General features: G+C 41.7%; 1 long non-coding RNA gene and 1 pseudogene across 1 annotated transcript in view; both read right to left on the bottom strand.

Moving 5' to 3' along the window:
- Positions 333-3,915, bottom strand: Gm14663 (predicted gene 14663; annotated as a pseudogene).
- Positions 18,414-21,746, bottom strand: part of Gm14664 (predicted gene 14664) — a 64,377-nt gene continuing 61,044 nt past the window's right edge. The window contains exon 3 of the long non-coding RNA NR_155291.1: positions 18,414-18,684. This is a non-coding gene — a long non-coding RNA (predicted gene 14664). The remainder of the gene's footprint in view (positions 18,685-21,746) is intronic.

The raw sequence follows: 21,746 nt of genomic DNA, 5'->3' as shown, positions 1-21,746 counted from the left end.
TCTTCCAACTCTATCAGATCCTCCTGATATCTCCCTATCTACTCAACTTCATGTCCCCCACCCTCCACCAGTCCCTCCCCTTTCCCTGTCTCACCCCCATCTCTCTCATGAAGTCCAATTTGTGTTGCCTAGCTATTCTTGGCCTGCCCTGAAACATGGAAAATGTACCAGAGACCATACAGTAAAAGAAAACTGACTCTCTCTAAGCTGTTACCAAATGCTGATACATCCTCAGGTAAGAACAGACACTATCCTACAAAATAATAATAGGCCAGTATCCATACTTCTTGTAGGCTTAAAGTCCAGTTAGGGACTTTGATTTTTTTTTTTAATTCATCAGACCTTTTGTTATTTATTAGATTTCAGATCTAAGGGACTGGATGGGATAATCCCAGGACATGTGGTTTACATGGGGGCTGTGGGAGAAGACATAGCACAGGAAAGTAGAGCAGCACAAATGTCTTCCTGTTAAAAAATAGATACACCACAAGTCATTTCAGCCACAACATCATTATCAGACAATAAAGCAATCTCTTCCATATAGTGCTTCTCTTTGGTGCTGTTCCATGGGCTTGGACTCTGGGCCCTCCTGTCTCCTTGTCACACATCTGTCATCCTTGCCTGCCACCTGTTTCCCATGGGTAGTCAAGTCTGGAGGAAAGAACCAGGCATAGATAATACAGGCTCTGACCCTGGATCCCTAAATAAGAGTCTCTTATTTCTCAAGTTGTGTCCCTGGGAAGTCAACTGTTTATGGATGCAAAAACTGGGAAGCACAACAAAACCATCCAGAACCTTCAGAAAGGTTATGGAACAAGGGAAAGAAATCCTAACCAGCATCTCCTCTACAAGGTTGTCTATGTTTTATTTCTGGGTTCAAATAACCTTTATCTGAATACACAATTGCAAAGAGAGGTCTCCTCTCCATGGGTTCCAGAAATGGATATGGAAGATATCCTGGGTTTTTGCTCTGACTGGGGGAGGTGGGTAGTGGATGGAGGACTCTCAATTTTTCCTATTTTGAGCACCCTGGCCTCACAGATGTCCCTCATGTGGCTAGTCTTTGAACAAGTATGCTGTACCCTCTGACTCCAGGTGCCCAGGAGACCCAGATTTTCCACAGAGCACTCAACTGTCACTCAACTGGTCCATTCTCTTCTCAACTGTCATTCAACTGGTCCATTCTCTTCACTTGTATAAAATGGTTTCTCTCTAGGAACAGCAGGTGAGCATCCTCTGTCACCTCTGGTGACAAGCGTCCCATATTGGAGTGCTTGCATTAGTAAGCCAAGGAGCCAAGGCTGCCTATCTAACTGCTGCTGCTTCAAAGCAGTGTTCACTCAGGCAGCTGTGGGTGTTTGTCCAACCCTTGCTGGTGCAGTCCAGAGACCCAGAAGAAGTGTTGAGAACTAGGTGAAATTTTAGGTGACACCCCTTTTCCCACAATTCTTGGCACACAAATAGTGTGGCTGGGGGTAGTTTTCAGAGGCTAGGACCACTAAGTCCAGCCCCTAAGAGTTATCCCAATTTAATACAAAAGTGTTATCTATCTTGGCTCAGAAGTGTTGGGTCTTGTACCCACTGCTCCATGCCCATTGTTCCTCCTCCTCTTGGGTATGGCCAGTCTAGAAACCTATAGAAAATTCAGGACCTGGCCCCATCAAAGGGCACATGGGGGACTCTCACTAAAGGTCAGCAGCCTAGGTTGGTGTCTAGGATATTGTGTAGGATAGTGAGAGGCCCAGCAATAGAGGGGATGTGTCATTGCAACTTAGAAAGGACAACCAGACTGCAGGGTCTTGCCAAGAATTGACCTAGGAGGGCTACAAAAAACCTCCTGCAAATGCCAGGAGGTACAAAGCCTAAAATGCCTATGGTACAAAGCTTTGCTTTTCATAAGGTAAGGGAGGGGCCAAGGTGAACCTTTAGAGCTCCTTCCTTTCCATGGGTTTCTAGACTGGCCATGCCCAAGAGGAGAAGAAGAAACAGTAGGCAAGGAGCAGTGGGTACAGGACCAAACTTTTTTCTATGCCAGTGAGTTCCTAGGTACATGCCCTGGAATTACCTCAGTTGACTGAAGTAGGGACAGGAATCAGGGGAGGGGCTTCTTATGGGTTTGGGTGTGGTTACTCTTGCAGGATCATCCACGGAGAATTGTGTGTACTGGAACAAGAAGAAAGGGGGAAGGGGAGGGAGCCAGCTAGACTGAGGAGGTACAGAGCCTCAGGAAAGGCCACAGAGACCTCCTGCCTCAAGGGCCTGACCTCAGTGGCACCAACCCCTTCAGGAGCACCCAATCTAAGTCTCTCAGGTCCTGGGCACTAAGCACCGCCCATCCAGGTATCTCCAGGTCCTAAATAAGGGGTGGTCCAGAAATGGATCCCTTGAGAGATCCATTATCTCCTTCCTGTATGCTTCCTTCCAGTATGTATCTATTCTTCCAGTATGCTTCCTCTGGTGGTTTCCAGTCCTAAGAGAAGTCAGCCCTGACCCAAGCCTTAGCACTGCCCATGGAGAAGAGAAAAAAATACCAAAAAAATGCAGGTGACTGATGAGCTCCCCACCCCATCCCCACCCTCCCATCCCTGTTTCCCCACCTGCTGCCTCCAGGAGTCTGTACATGGCCAAGAAGCAAGAAACCCCTTCTTCTGGGACAGCTCGGAGCCCTGATGCAGGTGTGAAAATGTCGAGGCTGGTGGCTGTGGAAGACTCCACATGGATCGTGTCCATCCATGTATGTGCTGGGACATCATACCTTGGCTTCCAGCATCTCCAGGGAGAGTTTTACACTGTAGAAATGCTGCAAGACTTTGGCTGCTGTCTGTGGCAGCAGGGGCAATATCAGCAGCAGCTTGCTGGTCCTCCATGGCTCCCCATGGTGTTGGCTCAGCTTATAGTCCTGCAGTGCCTCATGCAGCAGGTCCTGAAGCTTCTGCATAGCCTCCAGGTCCTCAATGTACACTGAATCTGAGTTGGTGAGGGCCAAGGCCTTGAGCATTCCAAACTCTTCCTTCTCTACTTTGAGCTTCTTGTACCTGTGTAACAGTTGCAGGATAGCTCAGTAAAGCTCCAGCAGTCCCATCATGTGCTCCTTATCCATGATACAGTCCTCAGCATATGCCAGTTTGTCATCATAGGGCAGCAAGCGGTACATGATGTCCAAGATGAGGATCTCCATCCAGGCACTCATCTGGTCCCCAGGTGACAGACTGGAGAAGGCTGGGATGTACTTGGCCCAACTAATAAAGACCACAAGCTTGTGAACTGGCTACACAGAGAGTAGCCAGGGCCTTGGTATCTCCCTCAGGTATATTACTGGGAGGCATAACATAAAACTTGTCTGGCTCAGCCACCAGTAGATATGAGACAATCTTAGTCGATGGCTTTTTAGCAGGTGGGGAAATCTGTAGGCTCAGGTAGGGGCTGTTCTTTGAATCCAGCCATCCCTTGTACTTCTGTTGGCCTCTACATACCCGGTCACACTTGTTGGTGGCTGGACAGCTATACTCAATGTTTCCTTGAAGAAGGCCTTGCAAGTCTCACAGGAGGCCATTCCATAGTGGTAGCCAGAGGCAATGTTCCTGCACATGAGGCACAGGTGCTTCGGGATGGCATTAAGCATGTACTCACACTTAATGGCAGAGTCCTCCATGATACCACTAGTACAGTCCTCTTAGCTCTTGCAGTAAGGGGTTGCTTCCCAGCCCCACACCTGCGAACATAGGCAGTGAGTCCAGACTGGTGTCATGGGTGCCCAGGGCCATGCCAAAGCCACCACTGGTGTCCGATGAGCCTCTGGAGCTGTGGTGGTTGATGGCATCAATGCCCAAGGACAGGCTAGATGGCTCTGCCTTGATGGAGGAACCACAGTTAGAGCCCAGGTGCCTGTCTTTGGACGACCTTCGGATCAGCAGCCTTCGAAGAATTTGCTTTTAAGGTGACTAGAAGAACCAAAGAAGGGGATCATTACAGATATTGTTTACCATTCAGAGGCTGAACTCCCTTATAAGAGGTACTGGTAGCTGTCATCATGGCTTATTGTTTGACAGGAGAACTATGGGCTCTGCCAGAGTCTTGTTCCAATGACAGTCTGGCTAGATAGAGCATAGCCCCTCCAATGTTTAGTAGCTTCAGCAGGTGCCATGGCAAGAAGCCTGAAACCTACCTTGTCTTGCCTGGAGAGTAGGGAGAAGGAACCTTGAAGATGTCATCCCTAACCTAGCATTTTAGAACCAGAGCTAACACTATAAAATCCAAATCCATTCTGTGCACCAAAAGCTGAGAAAAACCCTGGCCTTAGATCTATTGTGATCTAGGGGATGTCTTTTCCCCAACTCCTCAGAATGAGATATATACATCAAGGTCCCTATTTCACACCAAACACTGCATCAGGAGCTGGGAGGATGGATATTGCAGCCCCGATACTCCAGGACTAGGGCTGAGTTCCACGGCTCCAGAATGCAGCTGCAAAACCTGTTTACACCCACACTCTAGTGACACCCATACTCTCTTAGCCTGATTTAAGGGAGGTTTTCTCCTGACTCTGCAGCCACCAGTGGTGACACAAAGCCTAAAGTTCCTCAGTTTCAACAATGAATGTGCAAGGGCATCTGGGAAGCTTGCTACCTAAGACATGGAGTGGTACAGATGTAAGAACTGATCCGCTTGATACCTCTCTATCTACCTAACTTCATGTTCTCCCATCTTTCCCCTCCCCCTGTCTCTGTCTTCCCCTGTCTCCCTCATCTCTCCCGAAAAGTCCAGTTTGTGTTTCCCAACTCCTCTTGGCCTGCTCTGGAACATGGTCAACCACACATTAAAGGGGTCAACAGCCTCTACTCACTCCTGCACTGGCTAGAGATGTGTAGGATAAGATCTAGAAACTGTAGATGCTGGTGCAAAATGTTTCAACGTCACTCAAGTTTGTCCTTGGGGATGGGCAAAGGGCTCATATATTCTTTAGTTTCAGTACTCCATTTCCTAAAACTAGAAAGAAAATCACAATAAAAGCACAGACATCAAGGCAGACATACAGGAAACAGGACACCTATATAGAACAGTTATTCTTCCAAAAGAGGCAGGAGTTTGAAGGAAATCTAAAAATGCTCAGAACAGATTTTAAATGGTGTTTCCAAGGAAACTCACTGAGATACAAAACAGATGAAGACAACACAGATAAAGAATACAAAGATGAGGAAAACAACTCAGCATGTGAATGAGTAATTCGTCCACAAGATGAAAATTCATTGAAAAGAACCAATCAAGCATCTTGGAACCTTGAACAAATTATATAAAAATTCAAGAGGCCCCTCAACTAAATAGAACACTTGGGCACTGACAGGAAAGAATTTCAGAACTTGAGAAGCATACCAAATTAAACAACGTACACAATAATGATGGAAAAGGATAAGAAAAATAAAATTTAAAATTAAAGAAAGTTGCCGGGTGGTGGTGTCACACATCTTTAATCCCAGCACTTGGGAGGCAGAAGCAGGTGGATATCTGAGTTCGAGGCCAGCCTGGTCTACAAAGTGAGTTCCAGGACAGCCGGGGCTATACAGAGAAATCCTGTCTCGAAAAACCAAAATAAATAAAATAAAATAAAATAAAATAAAATAAAATAAAGCCTTTTTACTTATGAGAGAACTGCAGAAGTTAAGGAAAAGGGGAATATATTAAAAACCTATTTTGTTGTGGCTTTCCAAATCTTCAAGGAAATACTGACATGCAGTTCCAAGAGGCCCAAAGGACCCTAACAAAGTTCAATTTAAAAACTTCAAGGCAGGTTGTGGACAAAATATTATAAGTACTAAAAAAGAGTGGGCATGTAGTAGCTGAGCTGGTAAAATATTTGACTACCCTTCGTGTCTAGAACCACATCTAGTGCGGTGGCGTTTCCCTGACGTCCCAGTACTTAAGAGGCAAAAGACAGAAGAGAAATTCTAGGTCACGGGAGCAGTTGGATGGCTCAGCAGATCAAGAAGCGTAACCAGAGTTCAACCCCAAGAACCCATATGGTAGAAAGAGAGCCAACTCTCACAAGATGTCCCCTGCCATCCTTGTGCATCCTGCACACACATGTGCAATACACACCATAATAAAATGTAAAGAAAGGTTTAAGGCTATGCTTAGCTAGAGAAAGGGATAAGTCTCATCATGCAAGGAAATTCTCAGCAGAAAACTGAAAGGCCAAAAGACAACAGGGAGATTATTCAAATTCCTGAATGAAAAATATTTCTAAACAGGAATTTAATATCCAGCATAAGTATCCTTCAAAAATGAGGGAGAGGGTGCCTGGTAAGATGGCTCATTGGTTAAAAGCACTTAACACCTTGCCTGATGACCTGAGTTCAGTCACACACACATATGAACCCAATGAAAAAAGGAATGAATGAATGAATGCATGCATGCATGAATGAATAAGTAAATAAATAAGTGGAATGTAAAAACTCAAAAATAAATTGCAGAAGTAAAGTCCTTTCCAAAGAACCAGAAAAATAAGAGAACTCATCATGGCCAAACTACCCTGACTAGAAACATTTCAGGAGCACTACCACCAAAACTGGGAATAATCACTACCACACTTGAGAATTGACAGTACCTGCCTGGCTATTCCTGTGCCATCCTTTAAGGTTAATCTAAAAATTCTGCCCTCTGCAGATACTGCACACGTGTGATCAGACACTCATACAGGCAAAATGCTCATGCATATATATATATATATATATATATATATATATATATATATATATCTTAAAATGTAAAGAAAAAGGAAGGAGGAAAGGAAAGATGTAAGTTTCTAAACAATAAATTAAAAACATGTTGATCTATCACCAGAAAAGAGATCTAGTTAGTAATTTTAAAGAAAAGTTCAGAGCCAAATAAGTTTGAAACATTTTTAGAATCAGAAGTTCTGCACGAACTCTTCCAAAAATAGATAAAATGCATCCTAATACCCTGATACAGTCCATGAGACCAGTCTCACTCTGACATCAAAGCCAAAACCATTTTAAGAATAAAATCAATCAACATGATGAAAAAGTTCTCAGTCAAACACTCTCAAAAAGAAGTTGCAGCATTTAACAGGACCATATACCACAACCATCAGGCTTTGTTCCAAAAAAATGTAAGTTCATTCTAAATAAAAAAATAATCACTCAATGTACTAATGCCCTATGTTAGCTATATAAAAAAAATACTGGCATAATCAAAGTAGACACAAGAAAAATTTGAAAACTTTAATATGTTTTTATTATTATAAAAGATCACACATGATATAAACATATATATAAATTCAGGATATCAAAGTTTAAGACAGCCTTCCAGTCTGGGCCAGTGCCCTGAGCAGACCTTGGGCGCAAACTCTGCAGCCAGCCCCACAACACCCAGAGGCAGATCCACTCCCAGGTCCTCCAAATGTGTCCAGGATCAGAGGTGAGGAGGTGAGGAGGACTCAACTTCTGTCCTCAACACCAGAAGTAACTGGGACCAGCGGGACCCAGGCACACAGGAACTCTGCCAGACCAGTGGCATAGGTTCCTTCTGGTCTGTCTGGGTCAGAACCCTGAGCAGACCTTGAGCACAAAATCCTCAGTCAGTCCCACAATACCCAGAGGAAGCTCCACTCCCAGGCACTCTAACTCGCCCAGTATCAGAGGATGCCAGGATTCCAGGATCCCAGGAACTTGGTCACACCAGGATCTTAAGGACGCACAGGCAGCTTGACTCACAGGAGCTCGGACACACCCAACATCTCAGGATCACAGGATCACAGAATCCCAGGATCCCATAGACAACTTGACTCAGAGGAGTTCTGACACAATCAGGATCACAGGAAGGACAGGCTTCCAGTCAGACATAGCCAGGACCGGTAGCACTAGAGATAACCAGATGGCAGGAGGCAAGCATAAGAACACAAGCAACAGAAACCAAGGTTACTTGGCATCATCAGAACCCAATTCTCCCAACACAGCAAGTCCTGGATATACAATACGATCACACAGGAAAAGCAAGATTCAGATCTAAAATCACTTCTCATGATGATGATAGAGGACATCAAGAAGGATATAAATAACTCCCTTAAAGAAATATAGGAAAACACAAGTACACAGCTAGAAGCCCTTAAAGAGGAAACAAAAAAATCCAGCAATGGCTTGTGCTGTAAGATCGAGAATCGATAAATGGGACCTCATAAAATTGCAAAGCTTGTGCAAGGCAAAAGACACCGTCAATAAGACAAAAAGACCACCAACAGAATGGGAAAGGATCTTTACCTATCCCAAATCAGACAGGGGACTAATATCCAATATATATAAAGAACTCAAGAAGGTAGACTCCATAAAATCAAATAACCCCATTAAAAAATGGGGCTCAGAACTGAACAAAGATTTCTCACCCGGGGAATACCGAATGGCAGAGAAGCACATGAAAATATGTTCAACATCCTTAATCATCAGGGAAATGCAAATCAAAACAACCCTGAGATTCCACCTCACACCAGTCAGAATGGCTAAGATCAAAAATTCAGGTGACAGCAGATGCTGGCGAGGATGTGGAGAAAGAGGAATGCTCCTCCATTGTTGGTGGGATTGCAGGCTTGTACAACCACTCTGGAAATCAGTCTGGCGGTTCCTCAGAAAACTGGACATAATACTACCGGAAGATCCAGCAATACCTCTTCTGGGCATATATCCAGAAGATGCCCCAACCGGTAAGAAGGACACATGCTCCACTATGTTCATAGCAGCCTTATTTATAATAGCCAGAAGCTGGAAAGAACCCAGATGCCCCTCAACAGAGGAATGGATACAGAAAATGTGGTACATTTACACAATGGAGTACTACTCAGCTATTAAAAAGAATGAATTTATGAAATTCCTAGGCAAATGGATGGACCTGGAGGGCATCATCCTGAGTGAGGTAACCCAATCACAAAGGAATTCTCACAATATGTACTCACTGATAAGTGGATATTAGCCCAGAACCTTAGGATACCCAAGATATAAGATACAATTTGCTAAACACATTAAACTCAAGAGAACGAAGACCAAAGTGTGGACACTTTGCCCCTTCTTAGAATAGGAAACAAAACACCCATGGAAGGAGTTACAGAGACAAAATTTGGAAGTGTGACGAAAGGATGAACCATCTAGTGATTGCCATATCCAGAGATCCATCCCATGATCAGCTTCCAAATGCTGACACCATTGCATACACTAGCAAGATTTTGATGAAAGGACCCAGATATAGCTGTCTCTTGTGAGACTATGCCAGGGCCTAGCAAACACAGAAGTGGATGCTCACAGTCAGCTATTGGATGGACCACAGGGCCCCCCAATGGAGGAACTAGAGAAAGCACCCAAGGATCGAAAGGGAACTGCAACCCTATAGGTGGAACAACAATATGAACTAAGCAGTACCCCGGAGCTCTTGACTCTAGCTGCATATGTATCAAAAGATGGCCTAGTCAGCCATCACTGCAAAGAGAGGCCCATTGGACTTGCAAACTTTATATGCCCCAGTACAGGGGAACGCCAGGGCCAAAAAGGGGGAGTGGGGGTGTAGGGGAGTAGGGGGGTGGGTATGGGGGATTTTTGGTATAGAATTGGAAATGTAAATGAGCTAAATACCTAATAAAAAATCCCTTAAACAGTTACAAGAAAACACAATCAAACAGGTGAAGGAAAACAACAAAACCATGCAGGACATAAAATGGAATTAGAAACAATATAGAAATCACAAAGGGAGAAAGCCTGAGAGATAGAAAACCTAGGAAAGAGATCAGGAGTCACAGATGCAAGCAACACCAACAGAATACAAGAGACAGAAGAGAGAATCTCAGGTAGAGAAGATACCATAGAAAACATTGACACAACAGTCAAAGAAAACACAAAAAGCAAAAAGATACTAACCCAAACCATCCAGGAAATCCAGGACACAATGAGAAGACCAAACCTACATATAAAAGGTGTAGAAGTGAATGAAGATTTTCAACTTAAAAGGCCAATAAATATCTTCAACAAAATTATAGAAGAAAACTTCCCTTACCTAAAGAAAGAGATGCCCATGAACATACAAGAAGCCTACAGAACTCCAAATAGACTGGAACAGAAAAGAAATTCCTCCTGACACATAATAATCAGAACAACAAATGTACTAAATAAAGATAGAATATTAAAAGCAGTAAGGGAAAAGATCAAGTAACATATAAAGGCAGACCTATTAGAATTACTCCAGACTTCTCACCAGAGACTATGAAAGCCAGAAGAACCTGAACAGATGTTATACAGACCCTAAGAGAACACAATTGCCAGCCCAGGCTACTATATCCAGCAAAACTCTCAATTACCAAAGATGGTAATCCATGACAAAACCAAATTCACACAGTATCTTTCTACAAACTCAGCCCTTCAAAAAGGGAAAAATCCATAAAAAGGAGGGAAATTAAGTACTAGAAAAAGCAAGAAAGTAATCCTTCACCAAAATTAAAAGAAGATAGCCAGAAGAACAGAATCTAACAAAAATAACAGGAAGCAACAATTAATTTTCCTTAATATCTCTTAATATCAATGGACTCAATTCCCCAATTAAAAGACATAGACTAACAGACTGGCTACATAAACAGGACCCAACATTTTGCTGCATAAAGGAAACCCATCTCAAGGACAAAGACAGACACTGCCACAGAGTAAAAGGCTGGAAAACAATTTTCCAAGAAAATGGTCCCAAGAAACAAGCTGAAGTAGCCATTCTAATATTGAATAAAATCGACTTTAAACCCAAAGTTACCAAAAAAGACAAGGAGCGGCACTTCATATTTATCAAAGGTAAAATCTACCAAGATGAACTCTCAATTCTGAACATCTGTGCTCCAAATGTAAAGACATCCACATTCTTTAAAGAAACTTTAGTAAAGCTTGAAACACACATTGCACCACACACAATAATAGTAGGAGACTTCAACACACCACTCTCATCAATAGACAGATCCTGGAAACAGAAATTAACCAAGACACAGTGAAGCTAATAGAAGTTATGAAATAAATGGATTTATCAGATATTTATAGAACATTTTATCCTAAAACAAGAGGATATAAACTCTCAATTACCATAGATGGAGAAACCAAAGTATTCTTCTCAGCACCTCATGGTAACTTCTCCAAAACTGACAATATAATTGGTCACAAAACAGGCCTCAACAGATACAAAAATATTGAAATAATCCCATACATCTTACAAGATCACCACGAGCTAAGGCTGATTTTCGATAGCAACATAAAATAATAGAAAACCCACATACAAATGGAATCTGAACAACCCTCTACTCAATGATAATTTGGTCAAGGAAGAAATAAAGAAAGAAATTACAGACTTTTTAGAGTTTAATGAAAATGAAGCCACAACATGCCCAAACTTATGGGACACAATGAAAGCAACAATAAGAGGAAAACTCATAGCTCTGAATGCCTCCAAAAAGAAACTGGAGAGAGCATACATGAGCAGTTTGACAGCACACCTGAAAGTTCTTTAAAAAAAAAGGAAGCAGATTCACCCAAGAGGAGTAGAAGACAGGAAATAATCAAATTCAAGGCTAAAATCAACCAAGTGTAAACAAAAAGAACTATACAAAGAATCAACCAAACCAGGTTCTTATTCTTTGAGAAAATCAACAAGATAGATAAACTCTTTGCAAGACTAACTAGGGGGCACAGGGACAGTATCCTAATTAGCAAAATCAGAAAAGAAACATCAAACTAAATGGAGAGAAACTTGAAGCAATCCTACAAAAAATCAAGGAGTAAACAAGGCTGCCCACTCTCTCCCTACCTATTCAACATTGTAATTGAAGTCCTAGCCAGTGCAATTAGACAACAAAAGAAGATCAAAGGAATACAAATTAGAAAGGAAGAATTCAAAATATCACTATTTGCAGATGATATGATAGTATATATAAGTGATCCCTAAAATTCCACCAGAGAAATGCTAAACCTGATCATCAACTTCAGTGCAGTAGCCATAAATTTAACTCAAACAAATCAGGGGCCTTTCCCTACACAAAGGTCAAACTTGCTGAGAAAGAAATTAGGGAAGCAACACCCTTCACAATGGTCACAAATATAAAGTATCTTGGTGTGACTCTAAGGAAGTGAAAGATTTGTATGATAAGAACTTCAAGTTTCTGAAGAAAGAAATTGAAGATCTCAGAAGATGGAAAGATCTCCCATGCTCATGGATGGCAGGATTAATATAGTCAAAATGGCTATCCTGCCAAAAGCAATCTACAGATTCAATGCAATACCCATCAAAATTCCAACTCAATTCTTAACTGAGTTAGAAAGGGCAATTTGCAAATTCATCTGGAATAATAAAAAACCTAGGATAGCAAAAACTATTCTCAACAATAAAGGGAACCTCTGGTGGAATCACCATGCCTGACCTTAACCTGTACTACAGAGCAATTGTGATAAAAAAAAAAAAAACTGCATGGTACTGGTAATATGACAGACAGGTAGACCAATGGAATAGAATTGAAGACCCAGAAATGAATTCACACACCTATGGTCACTTGATCTTTTACAAGGGAGCTAAAACCATCCAGTGCAAACAAGACAACATTTTCAACAAATGGTACTGGCCCAAATGGAAGTTATGTAGAAGAATGTGAATTGATCCATTCTTATCTCCTTGTACAAAGTTCAAGTCTAAGTGGATCAAAGATCTCCACATAAAACCAGAGACACTGAAATTAATAGAGGAGAAAGTGGGGAAAAGCCTCAAAGATATGGGCACAGGGGAAAAATTCCTAAACAGGACATCAATGGCTTGTGCTGTAAGATCAAGAATTGACAAATGGGACATCATAAAATTGCAAATTTTCTGTAAGGCAAAAGACACTGTCAATAAGACAAAAGGGCCACCGACAGATTGGGAAAGGATTTTTACTAATCCTAAATCTGATAGGGGACTAATATCTAATATATACAAAGAGCTCAAGAAGCTGGACTCCAGAAATTCAAATAACCCCATTAAAAATGGGGTACAGAGCTAAACAATGAATTCTCACCTGAGGAATACCAAATGGCTGAGAAGCACCTGAAAAAAATGTTCAACATCCTTAATCATCAGGGAAATGCAAATCAAAACAACCTTGAGATTCCACCTCACACCAGTTAGAATGGCTAAGATAAAAAATTCAGGTGACAGCAGATGTTGGCGAGGATGTGGTGAAAGAGGAACACTCCTTTATTGCTAGTGGTATTGCAAGCTTGTACAACCACTCTGGAAATCAATCTGGCTGTTCCTCAGAAAATTGGGCATAGTACTATCAGAAGATCCAGCAATACCTCTCCTGGATATATATCCAGAAGATGTTGCAACTGGTAATAAGAACACATGCTCCACTATGTTCATAGCAGCCTTATTTATAATAGCCAGAAGCTGGAAAGAACCCAGATGTCCCTCAACAGAGGAATGGATACAGAAAATGTGGTACATTTACACAATGGAGTAATACTCAGATATTAAAAATAATGAATTTATGAAATTCTTGGACAAATGGATGTATCTGGAGGATATCATCCTTAGTGAGGTAATCCAATCACAAAAGAAGTCATTATATATGCATTCTTGATAAGTGGATATTAGCTCAGAAACTTAGAATACCCAAGATACAATTTGCAAAACACAAGAAAATCAAGAAGAGGCAAGACCAACGTGTGGATGCTTCATTCCTCTTTAGAATAGGGAACAAATCACCCATGGAAGGAGTTACAGAGACAAAGTTTGGAGCTAAGATGAAAGGATGAACCATCCAGAGACTACCCCACCCAGGGATCCATCCCATAATCAGCCACCAAACCCAGACACTCTTGCATATGCCAGCAAGATTTTGCTGAAAGGACCCTGATATAGCTTTCTTGAGTGAGGCTATGCCAGTGCCTGGCAATTACAGAAGTGGATGCTCACACTCATCTATAGGATGGAACACAGGGCCCCCAATGAAGGAGCTAGAGAAAGTACCCAAGGAGCTGAAGGAGGCTGCAACCCTATAGGTGGAACAACAATATGAACTAACCAGTATCCCCCAGAGCTCGTGTCTCTAGCTGCATATGTAGTAGAAGATGGCCTAGTTGGCCATCACTGGGAAGAGAGGCCCCTAGTCTTGCAAACTTGATATGCTTCAGTACAGGGAAATGCTAGGGCCAAGAAGTGGGTGTGGGTGGGTGGGTAGGCGAGCAGTGCTTGGGGAGAGTATAGGGAACTTTTGGGATAGCATTTGAAATGTAAATAAAGAAAATATCTAATAAAATAAAATAAAAATTTTTAAAGGCAGTGTGAAGTATCCCTATGGTGATAGAAATGTTCTCTACTTTGTGTCAAGGACAGTATCATGACTAATATTTTAAATGTGTTTGCAAATCTTTCAGTTTATCATTTTTGAGAGGCATAGAAAATTTTATAAATGTTCTTATGTTGGTTCTTGTTTGTTTGTTTGTAGAACATGATTTTAATATTTTCAACTGTTAGTCTTCAACACACTGAATAATTATTTTATGATATATTTCATTGTTATGTCTCCCTTTTCATTTTTGATTTTGTTAATTAGGATGCTGTCTCTGTGCCCTCTGGTTAGTCTGGCTAAGGGTTTATCTATCTTGTTGATTTTCTCAAATATCCAGCTCCTGATTTTGTTGATTCTTTGTATAGTTCTTTTTGTTTCTATTTGGTTAATTATTTCCTGCTGTCTACTCCTCTTGAGTGTATTGGCTTATTTTTGTTCTAGAGCTTTCAGGAGTACTGTCAAGCTGCTAGTGTATGCTCTCTTCAGTTTCTTTTTGGAGACACTTAGAGCTATGAATTTGCCTCTTAGCACTGCTTTCATTGTGTCCCATAAGTTTTGATTTCATGTGCCTTCATTTTTATTGAATTCTAAAAAGTCTTTAATTTCTTAATTTCTTCCTTGACAAGTTATCATTGAGTAGAGCATTGTTCAGCTTCTGTGTGTATGTGATCTTTTCACTGTTTTTGTTTTTAATGAAGACCAGCCTTAGTCCATGATGATTTGATAGGGGGCATGGGATTATTTCAATCTTCTTGTATCTGTTAAGTCCTGTTTTGTGACCAATTATACAGTCAGTTTTGGAGGAGGTACTGTGAGGTGTTGAGAAGAAAGTATATTCTTTTGCTTTTGGATGAAATGTTCTATAGATATCTGTTAAATACCTTTGTTTCATAACTTCTGTTAGTCTCACCATGTCTCTGTTTAATTTCTGTTTCCAAGATCTGTCCATTGCTGAGAGTGGGATGTTGAGGTCTCCCACTATTATTGCATGAGATGCAATATGTGCTTTGAGCTTTAGTAAAATTTCTTTTATGAATGTGGGTGGCCTTGAATTTGGAGCATAGATGCTCAGAACCGAGAGTTCATCTTGGTAGATTTTGACTTTGGCAAGTATGAAGTGTCCTTCCTTTATCTTTTTCGATAACTTTTGGCTGAAAGTTGATTTTATTTGATATTAGAATGGCTACTCCAGCTTGTTTCGTGGGACGATTTGATTGGAAATTTGTTTTCCAACCTTTTATTCTGAGGTAATGTCTGTCTTTGTCACCAAGGTGTGTTTTCCTGTATGTAGCAAAATGTTGGGTCCTGTCTATGTATCCAGTCTGTTAGTCTATGTCTATTTGGGGGAATTGAGTTTATTGATGTTAAGAGATGTTAAGGAAAAGTGATTGTTACTTCCTGTTCTTTTTGTTGTTAGAGGTGGAATTAGGTTTGCGTGGCTATTTTCTTTTAGACTTGTTGAAAGATTACTTCTTGCTTTTTCTAGGGTGTAGTTTCCCTCCATGTGTTGGTGTTTTCCAACTAGTATCCTTTGTGTAGGGCTGGATTTGTGGAAATATATTGTGTAAATTTATTTTTATCATGGAATATCTTGGTTTCTCTGTGTTGGGAACAAAATAAAAAGAAGGGGGGGCCTGGGGCCCTGGGGAAGAACAGAAGGAAAATGATGCCCACACCCCGCCAGAGTTTCCCTATTCTCTGGTCAGTCAAGCATGGGAAGGCTGCTATCTACCCTATCCACTCATCCCTGGGTGGGCATTCCTCTATCCCACTCTTCAGGGGATGGTCAAGGGGAAGCCCTGCCTGGGGACCCCCGCCCCCCCACCAGCTGCTTTACTAAAGCCACCAGGGTTGTGGGAGAGAGGGAAGAGGGAAGAAGTTCCCAACACTGACCAGAGTGCACAGTGGAACTTGAAGGAGCAGAGCAGAGACTCTATGGTTTTAGAGCTTTATTATAGGAATGCAGGGGAAAGAGAAAAGGTAGAAAGGAGAGAGAGAGAGAGAGAGAGAGAGAGAGAGAGAGAGAGAGAGAGAGAGAGAGAGAGAGAGAGAGAGAGAAGAGATGAAAGAAGAAGACAAAGAGAAAGGGAAGAGGAGAGAGAAGTGAGAGAAGAGAGAGGTGAGAGGACAAAGGAATAAGAGAGTGAGGTGTGGGCTGAGCACCCCTTTTTATGGTCTTCACTGTTGCTAGGTAACTGGGGAGGAGTTTAGGCTGAAGGTCAGAAGTTTGGGCCATTGCCTACATGACTACTGACCATGCTTCTCTTGTGGGGGCTGTGGGAGGTGGTACCCTTATGCAGGGGTCAGAGTTCCAGGAGCATGAGGGAATGCCTACCGTGTCATGTGTGTGAATTATGACCATCGGGGTTCAGACCTCAGCTCGACTGGAGACCAGCCTGCAATTCCCCACATCTCTGTCTATGGTAATTGCTTATGTTGGTTCTTAATGTGATTATGCAAGTATACTCCTCTCACTGCCTGCACCAAGGATAAAATTGACCACTTCTACTTCCACATCCTTGGAAGCCAGTTTTTCCTTTGCAATTTGTCTTAACAAGAAAGTGGCCAAATCAGTGTTGGATATAGAACACCAAATATTATTTTTGTGCTATTGGTGATGATAATAATAAGATGATGATTCTTCTGAGAGGCTTTCATTGCCTATGATTGTACTGTTGGATGCAACAAAATCAAAATGAGTGTCTTAGAAGCCATTATCCGGCGTATTGCTTTGGGGAAGGCTACTGCTGCATATACAACTTCCCACCCCAGGGAGCTTCATGGTCCATCATGAACGCACAGAAATAGCATCCTCTCTTTCCCCTGTGGAACACAATGTTCCAGGTGACATTTGTCTTCAGTTTCATGTCATCATCGTAATCTTCATCATCGGTATCATCGGCATCATCATCATTCACTTAACATCCTGATCAGTATCCGACTTCCCAGTCACCCCCTTCCACAATCCTCCCTTATTCCCTCTCCCCTTCTCCTCTGAGAGGGTGGGCCCCCTCAGTATGCCCCACCCAAGCACATGAAGTCTCTGCCAGCCTAGGAGCATCTTCTCCCACTGAAGCCAGAAAAGGCAGTCCAACTAGAAGAACATATCCCACTAACAGGCAACAGATTTTGGGATAGCCCCTGCTCCAGTTGTTTGAGACCTACATGAAGACCAAGCTGTGCATCTGCTACATATGTGCAAGGGGAGGGTGTGTCTAGGTCCAGCCTGTGTTCACTCTTTGGTCCGTGGTTCAGACTTTGACAGCCCCAAGGGTCCAGATTAGGTGATTCTGTTGATCTTCCTATCCCCTTCAGGGCCCATGATCCTTCCCCCAACTCTTCGATAAGAGTCCCCAAGCTCTATCCACTGTTTGGTTGTGGGTGTCAGTATCTATTTCAGTCAGCTGCTGGGTAAAGCCTCTTAGAGGACAGGCTTGCTAGACTCCTATCTGCAAGCATAGCAAAGTATCATTAATAGTGTCAAGGATTGGTTTTTGCCCACAGGATTAGTTTCGAGTTGGGCCAGTTATTGGTTGCCCTTTCCTCCAGTCTATGTTCCATCCCCTATCCCTGCATTTCTTTTAGACATGACAAATTTTGGGTCAAAAGTTTTGTGAGTAGGTTGGTGTCCTTATCTGTCAACTGGTGTTCCTACCTTGCTACGGGAAGTGGCTTCTTCAGGTTCCATATCCCCAATGCTGTGTGTCCTAGCTAAGTTCACCCCCATTTACTCTCAGGCACCTTCCCTATCTCATGTCTCTGGCATGACTTCAAGATGTCCCCCAACTCCCCAATCCTGCCAGTTGCAATTTCCATTCATTCTCATGGCCATCTTTCCCGGGGTGTTCAAGATCAGCTCCATGTCTTAACCTGACCCTTGTCAAACTGAGTAGACTGATTCAATTGGAACAATCATTCTGACCACTCCATGCACACATCCATGTCTCCCTCCTTTCCCACACTTGTGCCTCCCTCCAAACACACACCATCAGAGAACACAGACACAAACATTTACTTGTGGGCTTGATTTTATTTTTACCATGTTTGAATATTAGTTGGTGTAATAATTTACTTCATAGTTAACCAGATGTTTATTTTCTTAAAGTCTGACCTAGCCCAAGTAGCTTTTTATCTACTTCTCCCCCCACCCCCAGAGGTGGTGAAGTCTTCCTCTGTCTCTTGGTTGTATAAGATTAATTTCTCTCTGGGTGTTGTTGGCTGGATTTTTGGGACCTTCCCCTCTTGGCTTTCGATGCACTTGTGATAGTTCTAGACGGAGGCTTTCTCTCTGATGTACATTTTGCCATTTCTCCTCTCTTCTTCTTTGTAGGATGACTAGATACCTAGAAAGACCACAGAGAAAACAAAAAGACTTAGGTTTTGAAGAATAAGATGGAGGAGAGACAGAAGCGGGAACTTAATAGGAAATGAAGGGGTTAGGTCAGTGTGTGTGTGTGTGTGTGTGTGTGTGTGTGTGTGTGTGTGTGTGTGTGTCTGTGTGTGTGTGTCTGTGTCTGTGTGTGTGTGCGCTAAGCAGGTAAGGGCTAGAGAGAATATTTGAATATTTGATGGAAAGATTCAAAGGCAACAACAGAGAAGACTTATATAGCTCAGCTCACCTTAGATTTCTCATTTGGTTTGGTGCTGATATATTTTCCTTTTGTACTATTATTTATCTTTGAGTACATGTGCTGCACTGTCTGATTTTTGAATTTGGTGTTATCTTAGATGCCCCCTTCCCCATCTTAGCACCGCATAGCAGACCTTAGCCTTCCTGAACTGGCATATGTATACCCCTTCCCAGACAATGAGTGACCACACCCTTACATTGTTAGGTCAGCAAGCCCAGGAGGGAGAGGTCTTAAAGGCACAGAATATCATCCTGAATACCCTGTGTGGGTAAGGAAGATGTGTAGTCTTATTGGAGAACTAGAACATCTATTTAGCACTCTTAGAGTCTTCCAAACTAACACTCACCATGCTTCTCATGGTGGGCCATTGCAAGTGATACATTCTATTCAATTCACTCGAAGTCTTACTCGGGGCGGGGGGGGGGGGGGGGGGCACATCATCCATGGTGAAATGGCCATAGTTAAATAAATCTCTGTGGAGATGTGAATTGTTCTACTTCTCCCTTAACCTTTTTTCCTCACATACCTTAATAATGTCACATCTTACTTAGCAGTAGGGAACTTTCTCATACCAATCCTTTGCCCCTCACTCACTGAGGTTCCCTTGCCCTTGTTTCCAGTCTGAATTCGTGGCCTTTAAGGTGTCAGACTTTGCTGAATTGAGTTGACAGGTTGGAAAAATCTAGTCCAGACCACAATTTGAAGGGCTTGTTTACCTCAATAAGCCCATCATTGAGGCTTGAGTAGTATTATAGTCACAAGGGAAAAGAGACAAGCTAGAAATCTGTGTGCCAGTTGTGTTGTCTGTTAACATGCAGGAAATTACAACAGAAAGACTGTTGGGTTCACACTATTGGAACAGGGTGTTTGACTAACAGTGTACTTGGTAGCAGATGAAACAAGGAAAGAAAAAGGGCAAAGTCAAACTTCCCATAGTCCATGCAGACAACTATGTGACTCTAACAAAGAATATATCTCAAGCTAACAATTGAACTCCATAAGAGTCACAAAAGATTAATATATATAAGTAGTTCTACTTTTATAGAACAGCAATAAAACAATCTGAAATTGAAAGCAAAAGGGCCAAAATTTAAAAATGAGATTAAAAACATGATATACTAAGGAATTGTCTTAGTTTTGTTTCCTGTTCCTATGATTAAACACCTTAATAAAAGCAACCTAAAGGGAAAGGGTTTCTTTGGGTCATAGGTCTAGGTTATAGTCCATCATTGTAGGGAAATCAAGGTGGCAGAAACATGAAGCAGCTATTCACATTGCACCTACAGTCAAGAGCAGAGTGCAGTCAATTCATGTAGCCACACTCCTGCGCTACTAGATTTCTCCACTTTTACACCATCCAAAATCTCCAGCTCAGGAAATGACACCACCCATAGTGGGCATCTCTTCCCACCTTAATTAAAGTCATCACGACAATCATTGTCACTTCAACAGGCCAACTTGGTCTACAAAACTTTGCATTGAAATACCTTTTCTCATGATTCTTAATCTCAAGTCTACCGCGAACAAACACAAGGATAAACCTAATAAAATACTTAGAAACTCAGGGCATCATAGATTACAAAACATTGTGGAAATGAACTTATGAAGATCTAAATTAAAAGAGACTTGTGCCTCAAAGAATTGTGCCTCATTCAGTTGTCAGGAAAGTCACACATTCTCCTCATACATGAATCAAATTTAGTCCTAATCAAAATCTCAGAAGTATAAAACATACACAAACAGGAAATTGCAGGAGACAATGTTCACAAAAAGAACATAACTTTTAAAGGCGGACAAAGCTGAAGAAATTACAAAACTTATTATAAAGTCACCATAATACAGGAGAATATGAAAATAACATAATAGAAATGTATCAATACAGTAAAGCCTAGAAATATACCTACATGTAACATATGTAATAGCATACATATGAAGAACTGATTATGAAAAAATACAAAGGAATATTGCAAGTGAAAGATTAGACTTTATATCAGCTGAGTCTATAGCTTCTATAAATTTTAATACATACTTTTGATATATCAAAAATGCACTAGAGAAGTGTTTCAGGTTAAGAGCACATACTACTCTTACAGTTCCCACAGTGGCCCACAGCTGTCTATTACTCTAGCTCCAGATGATTCAACACCCTGTTTGGGCTTCATAGATACATACACTCACGTGTACCCTCACTCACACACATGCATACACATATTATTATTATCATCATTATTATTTGTTAAATAACGTATGTATGTATATTTAAGGGCTACATTATGACATGGGAGCACACGGAGAGAATAAGATAATTATTGTGAGGAAGCAGATGAACTGGTCCGTTTCAGATGGCTCTTTGTTGGGAGGATAGACAGTAGTAGCCGCACACATTTCTTTCTCAAACCTTCTAATGTAAGTCCATGTTTGTAGCCTTAGTCTTCTCCTGTTCATTGGCTCCCCAAATTTAGTCACTTCATGCATGCACATGATTTTTTTAAATTTAAATAAAACTAAGTCTTTGAAAATAAAAGAGTGAGAATGGATCATGGACTCAGGTTACACATCACAACTGAAAGTATAAAGCAGATTAAAGAATGCACAGTAGAAATCTTTGCTTTATTTGGGTTATGTGGTAAGACTTTGAGGATCAGGGAAGAGACAGATCTGTGGAAGCCAGTAACATAAAATAAGCTTTACTTGAACAGCTTGTATCAGATCAGAAACTCCTCCCAGAAAGACATGTTCCAGAGATAGTGGGATAAGGCCACCATCAAAAGAAG

The sequence above is a fragment of the Mus musculus genome, chromosome X (assembly GCF_000001635.26).
Source record: "Mus musculus strain C57BL/6J chromosome X, GRCm38.p6 C57BL/6J".
NCBI lineage: Eukaryota > Metazoa > Chordata > Mammalia > Rodentia > Muridae > Mus > Mus musculus.
This window is presented reverse-complemented; position numbering and strand designations above follow the sequence as displayed.